Below are 13,318 nucleotides of genomic sequence, written 5' to 3' on the forward strand. Positions count from 1 at the left end.
CCAAATCGATTTTGGTTATTTTGTTTGGACTACTTTTTTTTTTTAAATTAATTAATTAATTTATTTATTTATTTTTGGCTGTGTTGGGTCTTGGTTTCTGTGCGAGGGCTTTCTCCAGCTGCGGCAAGCGGGGGCCACTCTTCATCGCGGTGCGCGGGCCTCTCACTATCGCGGCCTCTCGTTGTGGAGCACAGGCTCCAGACGCGCAGGCTCAGTAGTTGTGGCTCATGGGCCCAGTTGCTCCGCGGCATGTGGGATCTTCCCAGACCAGGGCTCGAACCCGTGTCCCCTGCATTGGCAGGCAGACTCCCAACCACTGCGCCACCAGGGAAGCCCATGGACTACTTCTTTTTACCAGTCATGACTGCTTTCATTCCCATATGGTTTACACAGTTATTGTTATTGGAATAATTGAATAATTTCTGAGGCATATACTCTTGGGGGGAAAAAAGAGGAAAATAGCTTAGAAATAAAATGTGGACAGAAAGCATAATCTGGTAAATGAAAACTGAGAAAGTTTACAGTGTAGTAAGAATATAATGTTGTGAAGTCTCCCCAATATCAAATGTCTAGTAAAACCTGGGAAAGAAAAAATGTAAGCATTATATAGAGGTAGAAAGTCCAACTCTGTGCAATTCTTAGTGACTGTCCCAGATGTCTCTGGGAAGAGACAAAAAAGTGACAATGTTTGTGAAGTCTTCATAGAGGCTTTTCCTTGTGCCAAATGGAAGCCCAGGTGTCATGACCATGTATGAATTTGCTCCTGACTTTCAGCTCTTTCCCCCACCCTCTTACCCTACCCCAAAACACACACAAACACACAGTAGGTCTTTGTGTATTTAACATGAAAACCAGGGCAGGAGAAGATTGTACAATAATGGTGCTTTCCTGAAAGGCTGTGAGTTGCACTGGTCTGGAACCAACACACCCGTCACAGTTGTTTCCATGGGCTACTTTCTTCTGTCTAATGTTTGCAGTGAAGGCTTAGTTTGAAAAGACGTATGAATTCTTTCAGCACAACCTTTGTTGGGAAAATGAATTACGAGTGGTTCATTTTATGCTGAGCCTTTTGTCATCGCCATTTATAGCTATTCTGTTTATTCACTTGGTGAGAGCCATTCTGAGAGTTGATGTGTGTGTTTCGTGAGAGACTCTAAGAGCCCTGCAATTTGTTTTGATTGGTCTCCATTTGGATTCATAGCGAGCAGGTGCCATCGTTTGGAATTGGTTTTGGCAGCAGCTTGGTTATATAAATATTAGATACATGAAACGAAACCTCATTTAAATTATTTTCATCAGTAGGAATAGGGGAGCCTTACACTGAATATAAGAGCACCACTGTTCTATTTTTACAGCTTCTGAGCTTACAAATGTGTAACATACCATATGTCTGAACATATGTGTGTATAGGTGGCCTCCTTTGTGCAGATACTCAACATGCAGATCTTCTGCATTTCTTTGAGAGTTTATGCAAATATTCTAAAGAAATAAATATGAGCCCATGATTTCTTAATATAACAGAAATTTTTTCCCATTTGAAAAATATAGGCATTTCTACTTTGGAAAATCTGTCAAAGATTGTTTTCAGTTTGGTGTATTTTTGTTGCTTATATTTAAGCCTTGGAAAATAACCTATCACATTTTTAAGCCTTTGGTTTTTCCTGTCCTGTTATTGTTGTTGTTTGTTGCCAAAACCACATTAAAAGAGTATTAAACCCCTTCCAAGTGCACGGGAAGGACTACAATACTTCTTACCTCCCCAGCAAAACTATTTACAAGGCTGACATTTTCCTAAGAATGACTTTCTAGGTTTTCATGAAAACCATATACATTTTTTACAAATTTATTTTTATTTAGGCAACGGACTGAACAGGGGTTTGTGATCATAGGTGCAATGAGCAATCTGGATGTCTGTTTGTAACCCTTTAAGTAACATCCTAAGCCTGCTTCTGGGTATATTCTTAAAATGCAAGATTCAAGATCTCAGAGAACACGCCGGAAAATGTGTTAAATATGCTTCATCCTGCTGGGGCTTTCTTTAAGCTGCCATGGCACCTGGCATCTTCCTCACCCTCCACCTCTCAACCTTGTGCCCCCCAGAAACTGCTCAGTTTCAGTGTTCCTCATAAATGAAGCTTTCCATGGTCCCTACAGGCTGACTTGGGCAGTTCTTTCTCCAAGAACCCTAGTAAAGCACGTGGCATGTTGTATTGTACCTGTCCTCGTGTCTGTCTCTCCTGCTGATGTGACTTCTTTGAGGACGAGAATCTGTTTCTGTCTTTATGGCTCCAGGGCCAAGCTCATAGCCTGACATGTACTGTTCAATGTTGATGAATGCATGAAAAAGTGAATTAGTTAGCTGGCAGATAAAATGAACTCAGAAGAGCATAATTTAAACAGAAATGATTAACATTAACAGGCAGACATGACCAAGGCCCAAATTGTGTTTTAATTGCTTTCTCTATTGGGAAATGATCTAGGAAATGTTACCATAGATAGCCTGAATGGCATGAAAACATTTGAATATGGCTAACTTGTGGAAGATCAATTCCCATAGGGCAGGTTGTACTCATGATGATCAAATGATTAGTGAGTCTCCTCCTCATTCCAAAGAGGATCTGAGGAGAGGCTCTACCCAAGAAACTTGGCGATGGCACCAAACCAGAAGCGCCACGTAACAGAGTCAGCAGGATTCATGGTAGAAAAGAAGTGGATAGGACCCAAGGTCATAGAGAATCAGTAGCACAGATGGACCAAAAACCAAAGCCTTCAGAGGCCTCTTGCACTGTTCTTCCCATTAGTCCTTGTTGCGTTGCTTCATCGGTGTTTAATGAAGAGGTTGTTTTCATGGGAAGATCAGTAAGGACTCATGGCTACTGCCACTCGCCTCTTGTATCTATAGATTGGCCTACTTAGTTGGGTAATTTGATAATTAGTCATTTCCCCCCTCATTTGGCCTTGCATGAGGAGCAAACTCATCTGTGGCAAATTAAAAATACTGACTTCGATGGCCCTAGCTGGGGAATTAGAGGTTGAAAGGGTTGCATCTGACTAATTCGAATATGGCCCCCAAGTATAATATATCTAAAACCTTCGGTAACTGTAGAGTTTTTGTTCTTGTTTTTTTTAACACCTTTATTGGAGTATAATTGCTTTACAGTGGTGTGTTAGTTTCTGCTTTATAACAAAGTGAATCAGCTATACATATACATACATCCCCATATCTCCTCCCTCTTGCGTCTCCCTCCCACCCCCATTCCACCCCTCTAGGTGGGCACAAAGCACCGAGCTGATCTCCCTGTGCTATGCGGCTGCTTCCCACTAGCTATCTATTTTACGTTTGGTAGTGTATATATGTCCATGCCACTCTCTCACTTTGTCACAGCTTACCCTTCCCCCTCCCCGTGTCCTCAAGTCCATTCTTTAACTGTAGAGTTTTAAAAAGCTCCCCTACCACCTTGTAAACTCAGAAATGCCCTCCAGGTTGAGACTCACTGATGTCGAACAAGTTTTACAGGAAATAATTATGTAAATTAATACTGTCAGCTAACCTCCTGATTGCATTTACAAATTGAAAAATGCAATGCAATATTTAGTAGACAGTCTTCCAACATTTTGTCAAATAACCAGGAGGGAGAGTGTGGTATGGTAGAATGAGCAGTAGATTTGAAGTCAGACAGCTCTGGATCAAGTCTCAGCCCCACCACCTCTTGACTTGACCCCAGGCAAATTGTCCCAAGTCACAGCCTCACTCCTACACTTAATGAAGAGGCTGCAGTAGACCCTGGCTACTTTGTAGTGATCTATTTAAGCTCTTTGCAAATCCCCAGAGTCATAAAAATAGAAATGTTTGTACCAGCTCCTAGCCTGCCTCCCAATCCACATTTTCCTTGGGAACCATGTATCTTGTGCATATCATTAGCTCATATCTGCTTTCCCACATTCATACTTTTATCTCATTTTTGTATCTCATTCTGTAGCCCATCACTGGCCTGTTTGTCCTCAAAGCCATTCCTCACTCTTCTCCTGTTCTGTGTCACAGGGCAGGCATTCCTAGAGGATACATTTCTCGGGCTCCCTGTGTCACATGGTTTTCAGTAGGCTGGCCCATGGGAGCCATAGACAGGGATTGCTGGGTAGATGGGCTGAGGGAGAATCTAGAGTGTATCCCACTCTATCTGTCCTGGGTAGTATCCCCAACAGTGACTGTCTTCACCGTGCCTCCAAATGTACCCCCTCCTTCTGTAGTTCCAACCTCTTCCAGTTCACCCTCGCCATGATGTTCTGCAGATCCCTCCAACTTTTGAGGTCTGGTAACACCCCTTCCCTTGGTGTGCCTCTAGCCCTTGGGGTGCCGATGTTAGTCTCTGCATTTCATCACCATCTTTTGCTTAGCTTTTTAACTCACCCATCACTTTTATAACTAATTCCATGTCTTAAATTCTCTTTCTTTAACATACCCAGAATAGGTTCTGTGTTCCCTCCTGGACCCTAACATCTCTCTTGAAGTGATAAAACATATTTATTGCCCCTACTGCTTAGAGTAGTTTAGAAGAACCCAAGCCCTTGAAGCATACTGAAAAAACTGATTCCCCAGACCCACCATGCAGAGGCAGTGATTTAGTCGTTTTGGTGCATGGCCTGAGAACCTGAATTTTCATAAAGCTCCCCAGTGGTTCTGATGCTCAACATTGGTAAAGAGCACAGCAAACCAGGCTGAGATGGAGGGGTTTGAGAGTTGCTATATTTATTCACCACTAAGGGCTTCACTTCTGCAAACCAGCCTCACAGCGAGAGCCTCAGCAAAATTAAAAATGACTGCATCCCATGGATGTTATAGGACAGTCAGTTACAAGTGTCAGAATCACACAAGCTAAATTGAAGAATGCCAAAGGATTCGTTGCAGGATTAAATGAAATCTTTTTTGTGACAGCATCTCACACATAGTTGTTGCTCAATAAATGATAGTCTTTCCTTCCCTCAAATTGAATGAAAGCATAGAAATGTAGCAGGCTCTGAAATAGTATAAATTATTTATTCCTTATGCTAACAGAATCCAGATACCAAATACCAGAAAGGATAGATAAGCTATCAACAAGTCAAAAAAAATTTCATTGCTTGGCATGTATTATTGTTAGCTGAGCTGGTGTTTCAACAGTCTAATCATATGACACTATAAATTGGCTCTGTTTAATGTCAGAAATAATTTAAGAAAATAAGTTCTAACTGGGAGTCTCGTGTCAGATTACATATTAACACATCTCCTAAGGAGACCTGAGTCTTATGATTCTGCCCTTACTTGGCCATTAGAATTTCTGCATTCCAGACTCTTGCCAGAGACTATAATTTTGAGTGCTCTCCTGTCCAGTTCTTATCAAAAGGTTGGTCACGAGAAATAATTTTCAGAGAGCACTGCCTGAAGGATATGAAGTCCGTTCATTCCTCAGCTAGATAGCCTACATATTATTCATGGTTTAAGTCATCAGATCTCCGTGTAACAGCTTCTTGTCAGTTTCCCTTTGCTGGGCAGGATTGATGAAAAAAGACACATCTGTCCTTATGGAATTTTTGAACTATGTGTTAAAAGAGAAAACTCTCATAGGTTTCTAGACAGAGAAAACCAATAAGTTACCAAGACAGAAGCATCAGACTAGCATGAAACTACTCATCTGCAAGCCAGGAAGCAAGGAGACAGCAGTGTCATATCAATAGGGAGATGAAAGAAAGGGCTGGGAGCCAAGAATCCAAGAGATCTAGTTATACATGGGGACAAAGGAAAGACATTTCTGGACATGGAATGACACAGAGCAGACCATCCATGTGCCACTTCTGAGGAACTACTTGAGAAGTTGTTCCAACTGAATGAAAATTGAATCAGAACAAAGGTGTTCGGATAGGAGGAGATGAAGAGCCAAAGAAACAATGATGAGCAATGAACCTTGTAAAACTTATAGTCAAGTGTAAATAAATGTTAATAATATGACTGTGAACTATAAATTGTTCATTAAGAAGAGCTGTGTCAACTAAGAGAAGCTTTTTAGTGGTTCAAAATGGAGCAGTCGGTGAGAGAGTAAAAATATTCCATATATCTCCTCTTGGGGAGGAGGAAGAGAAGAGATGTCATGGGTTGGTCTCTCTAGAAGCAGGCACTGGGACAGAGTTTTGGGTGCAAGATGTTTTTAGGGTCAAAAAAACATATATTGAAGTCCTAACCCCCAGTACCTGCGAAACATGACTTCATTTGGAAATAGAGTCTTTGCAGATGTAATGAAGTTAAGATGAGGTCATTGGGTGAGTCCTAATCCAATAGGACTGGTGTCAGTATAAGAAGAGGAAAATGCCATGTGAAGGCAGACAACAGAGGCAGAGACTGGAGTGATGCAGCGGCATGCAAAGGAACGCTCAGGATCAACGGCCACCACCATGCAGCTAGGAAGAGGAAAGGAAGGATGCAATCCAGAGCCTGGGGGGAGCAGGGCCCTGCTGACACCTTGATTTTGGACTCTCAGCCTCCATAACTGTGAGAGGATGAATTTCCATCGTTTTAAGCCACACAGTTTAGAGACTAATACAACCTGTGAAAGGAGGAGGGGGGAAGCACAGTCAGGCAAGCAGAGGAAGAAGTCAGACTTCCATGTAGGACCCACAAAGCCGGGGCCAACTCAGTAGGGAGCTGCCCCATCGTTCAGTCACAGGCTGTGTGCAGCCCCAGAGAGGCCAGGGCCTAGGTGAGGTGGCTCCCTGCAGAGGCAGACCCTGAAAGGGCTGGCAGCCCGAGGTGTCTGCTGACCACACTCTTAGTGGTGAACAACCTTCCCTCCTTGAGGGGAGATCTGGGTGGCACAGGTCTGTGTCTAGCACAGTAGACCAAAGGAAAAATGCCTGGGTAGTGGGATGGCATAAAGTCATTTTATTATTATTTTTTTTACTAGAAATATATAGACTCTTAATGGTTTAAAAATAGAAAGATAATTATGAGCAAAATATATGTGGAATAAAAAATTTCAATTAATGGGAAAAATAGAATTGTAAATTTTATTAACCCAGCAAGAAAGGAATGGATAAAAATAAATGCAGGAACCATAAATATAATTAATAGTAAACAAATATGATGGAAGTAAACCAAATATAATCTAATCACAATAGATGTGAATTTGTTAAGTCCCCTTTCAAATGACAAAGACTCTTAGATTGGTTAAAAAAAAAAATCCAGTTTTAAGCTATTTGTCAGGAACACAGCTGAAACCAAATGACAATAACTAAAAAAGCTGAAGATAAAAAAATGAACAGGAAGATGCCAAGCATGTGCAAATAAAAGGAAGGATATTAGCATCAACTAAGATGGAATCCAAGACCAAAATTATTAAATAAGAAAAAAAGATACTTTTGCAGATAAAGAGTACAATTCACAAGGACACTATTATACATATAGCCTTTGTACATGGCCAGCATAGTTATGGAAATTTTAAGGCAAAAAATAAAAAGTAGAAATACAGGAGAATATGATTAACCTATAACCATATCAGAGAATTTTACTGTATTTTTTCATAATTTGACAAAGTAGACAATGTTATAAGGTGGTAATAATATAGTGTTTTTCTACCCTATAAACAGGGCACAGGCACGTTTTTCTCTTGTGTCTACGGAATATTTACAGAAAATTATTTCTATGGCCATAGGAAAAAACTTGAATTTGGGTGGGAGGGGAAATTTTACTTATCCCATGTTTTGATCCCAGTGCAATAAGCAAGAATATGGCAATGAATGAAAAGATTAATAATTAAAATATAAATGCTTAACATTAAGAAACTCTCTTATAGATGATTCCTGGATCAAATTGAAGATCAAGTCCAAAATTACAAATTATTTGGAAATTAACTAAACAGAATACTTCACATCAAAATTTATGAGGAAATCATTAATATATTCAGGAATACTTTGTAACCTAAGTGATTTTAATACTATTTTTTTAAAAGACTGAAAATAAACTAGTACATCTAAGAAATTCTTTAAAGCCCAAAGAAAGAAAATATTAAAAGCTAAAATTGGGGCTTCCCTGGTGGTGCAGTGGTTGAGAATCTGCCTGCCAATGCAGGGGACACGGGTTCGAGCCCTGGTCTGGGAAGATCCCACATGCCGCGGAGCAACTGGGCCCGTGAGCCACAATTACTGAGCCTGCGCGTCTGGAGCCTGTGCTCCGCAACAAGAGAGGCCGCGATGGTGAGAGGCCCGCGCACCGCGATGAGGAGTGGCCCCCGCTCGCCGCAACTAGAGAAAGTCCTCGCACAGAAACGAAGACCCAACACAGCCATACATAAATAAATAAATAAATATTTTTAAAAAAAAAGCTAAAATTAATGGAAATGGCCACAAAAACAAATAATAGAAAAGGGAAGTCTGACTAACAAAAATACACATTTATAACATATATATGCAACACATAATACATATACATTTTATGTCTATACACACACACACACACATATATGCATACATGCACACACACACACCCTATCAGGAATAAGGAAAAAGACATTACCTGGATCCCAAAAGAATCGAAAGAATTCAGTAACAAAATATTATGTGTTAACTTTATGACAATAAATTAAAAAATCTAAAGGAAATCGATGGCTTTCTAACAGAATATAAATTATGAAAATTTGATTCAAAGAAAGGTTATAAATTCCAAGAAATGAATAATCCCAAAAAACTAAGTGCATATAAAAAGCCATCCAATTTTATGAAAAGCATTAATTTTTTAATACGAAAACCTGATAAAGATGGGAGAAAAATCATTCAATTTCAATTATGGAAATATCCTTTTAAAAATGGTAGCAAATCAAACCCAAGTTAGGGTTTTTCTAGAAATATATAATTTTTCATTGTGAAATTTCTCAATGTTATATTTGGCACAGTAGAATAAAGGAGAACAATTATATGATTATATTAACTGATGCTGAAAATGCATTTGATATAATTCAGTAGACATTCCTAATAAAAAGTAAAGTAGAATATAGCAGAAAGAAGCTACTATGCTATCAAACAAACAAAAACATTATAGAGGCTGGTGACTACTGTAGGATTATATTATAAATACCAAGCACTACTACTGTTACTCAACTGCTATTATTCAACTTTTTTTTAGAAGTTCAGTGAATGTAATAGGAAAAGAAATAGAAGTAAGATGTATAAATATTGCAGGTAATGTGATTGAGACTCTACCTAAAATCTTCTAAAATTCTGTAAGAGGATTTGATTAAATGACTGGGTGAAAGATAATAGATGAAACCCAATCATTTTCTTTCTGTGAGTTAATAACCAGTTAGAAATGCAAATAGAAAAATCCCTATTTAAAAGCATGACAAACTAAAGTATCTGGGAATGAATTTAGTAAGACATAAGACAAAAACCAAAAATATGGTTGTAGTAAAAGATATAAAATAACATTTGAAGAAATAGAGAACTATACCATGATTTGAATAAGAAAACTTAAAATTCCAAAGATATTAATGCTTCCCAAAGTAGTATGTAAATTTAATATAATTCTAGTCAGAATTCCAACTTGGCAGGGGGTTGGTGGGGTGGACGTGTTTTCAGGTTAAGCAATGTGATTTTCAAGTCCATATAAAAATATAAACTTGGAAGAAAAATAGTGTGGGGAACTTGTAGCAGCAGCATGTTACTGCATTTAAGACAACATATTAGCTTAGAAATCAACAAGTAAGTCTTTGGAACAGAGAGCCTAGAATATATTGAGGTATATAGGAAAACTTAATATTTGCTAAAGGAGGCATGAAGGCATGTCCTTCCAGTAAGAAGAAGGTAGATTATAAAGTAAATGATGTTGGGGCAATTAGCTACCCATCTGGGAGAAGATGAGGTTAGATTCCATTTGAAGCAAAGATCTAATGTTAAAAATGAACTATAAAGGTACTTGAAGAAAATATAGGAGAATACATGTAGTGTAACATCAGGCTTGGGAGAACTCTCCCAAGTAAGACAGTAAATCCACAGTCCATCTAGGAAAAATTAGTAGATTTGACTATGTAAATATTTAAAATGTCTACCTGACAAGACACCATAAACAGAGCCAAAAGATGAACAATAGCTTGCAGCTCATATGACAGAGTTAATGTTTAATATACCAGGAGATCTTACAGATTGATTATAAAAGAAAAAAAGATAAACAGCACAGTATAAAAATAAGCAAAGGACATGAACTGAAAATGTAAATCACCAGTAAACCTGTGAAGAGGATAGGCCCCGTTAGTGGTAAGAGACCGTGAAGTAAAATGACTGAGGTGTCATTCTCTGCCCATTAGATTGGCAAACATTTTAAAGATGGCGAACATCCAGTGCTGATTAGTATGTCACTAAGCAGGTACTCATTATGCACTGTGGGACTCATTGCTTCACCCTTTTTACAGAAAAGAATGTAACAAAGGTCCTTCAAATACTTAATGCACTTATCAAGTTTGGATCAATTTCCAGGATTCTTTCCCACAGAAATAAAAGTACTAGAACATTAAAGATGTTTATGTAAGTCTGTTTATTCCTTCTCTGGTTACAGTAGCCAAATCTGGAAACAGTCTGCATGTTCGTCCAGGAGGGAGTGATTGTTTAAATGATGGTGTATCCATTTTGTGGAATATGGTACAATTATTTTTTTTAAAGGTTACACCATAGGATTCCATTTGTAACATTTTTTTTTTTTCGTTGCGCCGGGTCTTAGTTGCGGCAGGCAGGCGCCTCTTAGTTGTGGCTTGTGGGCTTCTTAGTTGCAGCTTGCTGACTCCTTAGTTGTGGCATGCGAACTCTTAGCTGCGGGATGCAAGTGGGATCTAGTTCCCTGATCAGGGATTGAACCCAGGCCCTCTGCATTGGGAGCGCGGAGTCTTAACCACTGCGCCACCAGGGAAGTCCTGATACAGTTATTTTTAAGTGAGAGAGATATATAATATAGATTTGAAAAATATCTTTAAAATGCTGATAGAAGTGGCTGAAATAAGTGTGTGCGTGTGTGTGTGTAAGCATAGGGAAGATTTTGGAAGGTTAATCAACAAACTGTTACCATTGTTTATCTCATTGGGGAGAAACTGATGGGACCTTATTCATTTTTACTTTAAATTATATTTTTAAAATTGGTTACCATAAGCAAGTATCTCTTTTGTATAAAAACATAATTATAGGGCAAAAAGGTTTGTTGAACTGTCTTCGAAGTTGTGTTATTGAAACAACCTTCACGAAAATCACAGTTGATTTATCACAGGGATAATATTGCAAAATTATCCACACATCACGTGGGGTCTCTTTTATGAAGACCCACAGGAGAAATTTCCACTGCAGCCTCAATCCCCAATGTGGTTCATTTGAGCAACTGATTTGTTTTTATCTTATGAACATCGGGCATTTATGTAACTGATTATTTCTTCCTCTGCTGTGACCACTAGGAATCTCAGAGTCAAAGTGGAGACTGACCAGGGTATTCAACAACTATACAGGATTACATGGCTCACATTCTGTGCACAGCCCATACTGCTGGCACCATCTTGTTCCTCACCTTTATCTTCCCTTTATTTATACACACATTTCTTTATTTTAGTTTTAACTGATTGCATTGTGTGTATCCCTATAGCCACCTCTGATCTTTTCTGGGAGATGAAGTAGAGGTATGAATAAATAATGAATAGTGATTTCTATTTTAACAGGAACCTGGGAAGGAAAACAGTCTCAACAATGAATAGGCCACTCATCATGACCAATTACAGATGACTTGCCATTTCATTTACAAAGGTAAGGAAGTACAGTCTATATTTTTAATTAATTCCAACTGACTCATTATAAGCCCTTACTCTTTTATTTTATATTTACAAATACTCTAAATATGTATCTAGTTGATGGCCTTTAACTTTGACATTATCAAATTGAAAACAAACAGCAAGCAAATAGAAACAGGAAATTTTGTGGATGTTGGCATGCCAAAAGGGGCAGAACCCAGGAGATGTGGTCTCTGCTATTAACTACTGTGTGTGGTTAAATATTTGACTAGCATTAGTGTTTTCCTTATTTTTAAATGTAGCAGTGCTCACTGCAGAATACTTGGAGAATATAGCAAAATATTAACATGATAACTCAAAGCATTCACAATCCCATCATCTGTAGATAATTACCAGTACTTCTGTGAATTTCTTTCCTCCTTCCTTTATGCATATGTAGAAATATATATGATTATAATGTTTTTAAAAGCAATGTTTTTAATCCATACTTACCTTGGCTTCCATAGTTATAAATGATGTACCTTAACGAGTGCAGAACATAGCAAGTCTAGGAAGAGACAGTAATTGTCACTGTGACCATTTTAATAGCCATTTGCAGTTGACCAGAGCATCCCCAAGCATCTCATTTGCCTCTCCTACATGGATGTCCTGGTGAATAAGTCCGTGTGACCTTTGTTAAACATCATCCTACAGAAACAAACAAACAAAAACCTTTGAATCCAGGTGATATCTCATGGTCTGCTTTTAACATTATTATCTGTTTTGTGCTGCTTAAAGGGAATTGTTTTTTTTAAATATATTAAGTTTACCTACTTCTCTTCTTTTCTACTGTCTAGTGAGGAATGATTTACAAAGTAATAAAAAAAGACTCATCATCTGTCCTTCATTCATGCCAATTTGTCAACCCCTCATTAAGACTGTATTTTCAAGCCCTTTCAGCATTGCTCTTGAAGTTTTTCGGTTTTAAAAGCTGCAAAGGCTTAGAAGTGAAATTACTGAAATGGCATTCTTTAGGGAAGTCTTCATTCTGTGGGCTCTATCAAACAGTTGAAGATTAAGGAAAATCCTACTCTTACTTATTAGTAGTAGTACATACTAAATTGCACATACATACCCTAATACAGAAATAGGGATCAAATATCAGATAACTCCTTATATATTCTTATAGTGATTATGTAATTTGAGCTTTCAAGGGGAATGATACAGGGTTGGGTTTGGTTTTTACCCTGAACCTGATATTGTAAAACCTTTCAGATACTCCAATTCCACTAATATATTATTCAAAACTCATATTATGAAGTAACTAGAAAAATCAATTATTCTTTAAATAAATTAAGCAGATACAGTGTGGGAAGCAGTAGTGTATGAAACATCTGTCCTTGAAAACTTCATATTCAAATACGGACAGATTGAATGGAGACAAATGAAACTGAAAGTTTATCTAAGACAGTGCTTGGATTGGTGGGCAGTCATAGGTCTGGTGAGGTTGGCTTACCATGGTCCATTCTTTCATTTTCTTGGGTGGTTTTTAGTCACATCCA

General features: G+C 38.3%; 1 protein-coding gene across 2 annotated transcripts in view; it reads left to right on the forward strand.

Annotated features, from left to right (window-relative positions):
- Positions 1–13,318, forward strand: part of PIP5K1B (phosphatidylinositol-4-phosphate 5-kinase type 1 beta) — a 341,484-nt gene that overhangs the window by 104,643 nt on the left and 223,523 nt on the right. For both annotated transcript variants that reach the window (XM_036856085.1, XM_036856083.1), the window contains exon 2: positions 11,709–11,793. The gene's annotated coding sequence lies outside the window, so the exon portion shown is untranslated. The remainder of the gene's footprint in view (positions 1–11,708; positions 11,794–13,318) is intronic.

The sequence above is a fragment of the Balaenoptera musculus genome, chromosome 6 (genome assembly GCF_009873245.2).
Source record: "Balaenoptera musculus isolate JJ_BM4_2016_0621 chromosome 6, mBalMus1.pri.v3, whole genome shotgun sequence".
In the NCBI taxonomy this organism is placed as follows: Eukaryota; Metazoa; Chordata; class Mammalia; order Artiodactyla; family Balaenopteridae; genus Balaenoptera; species Balaenoptera musculus.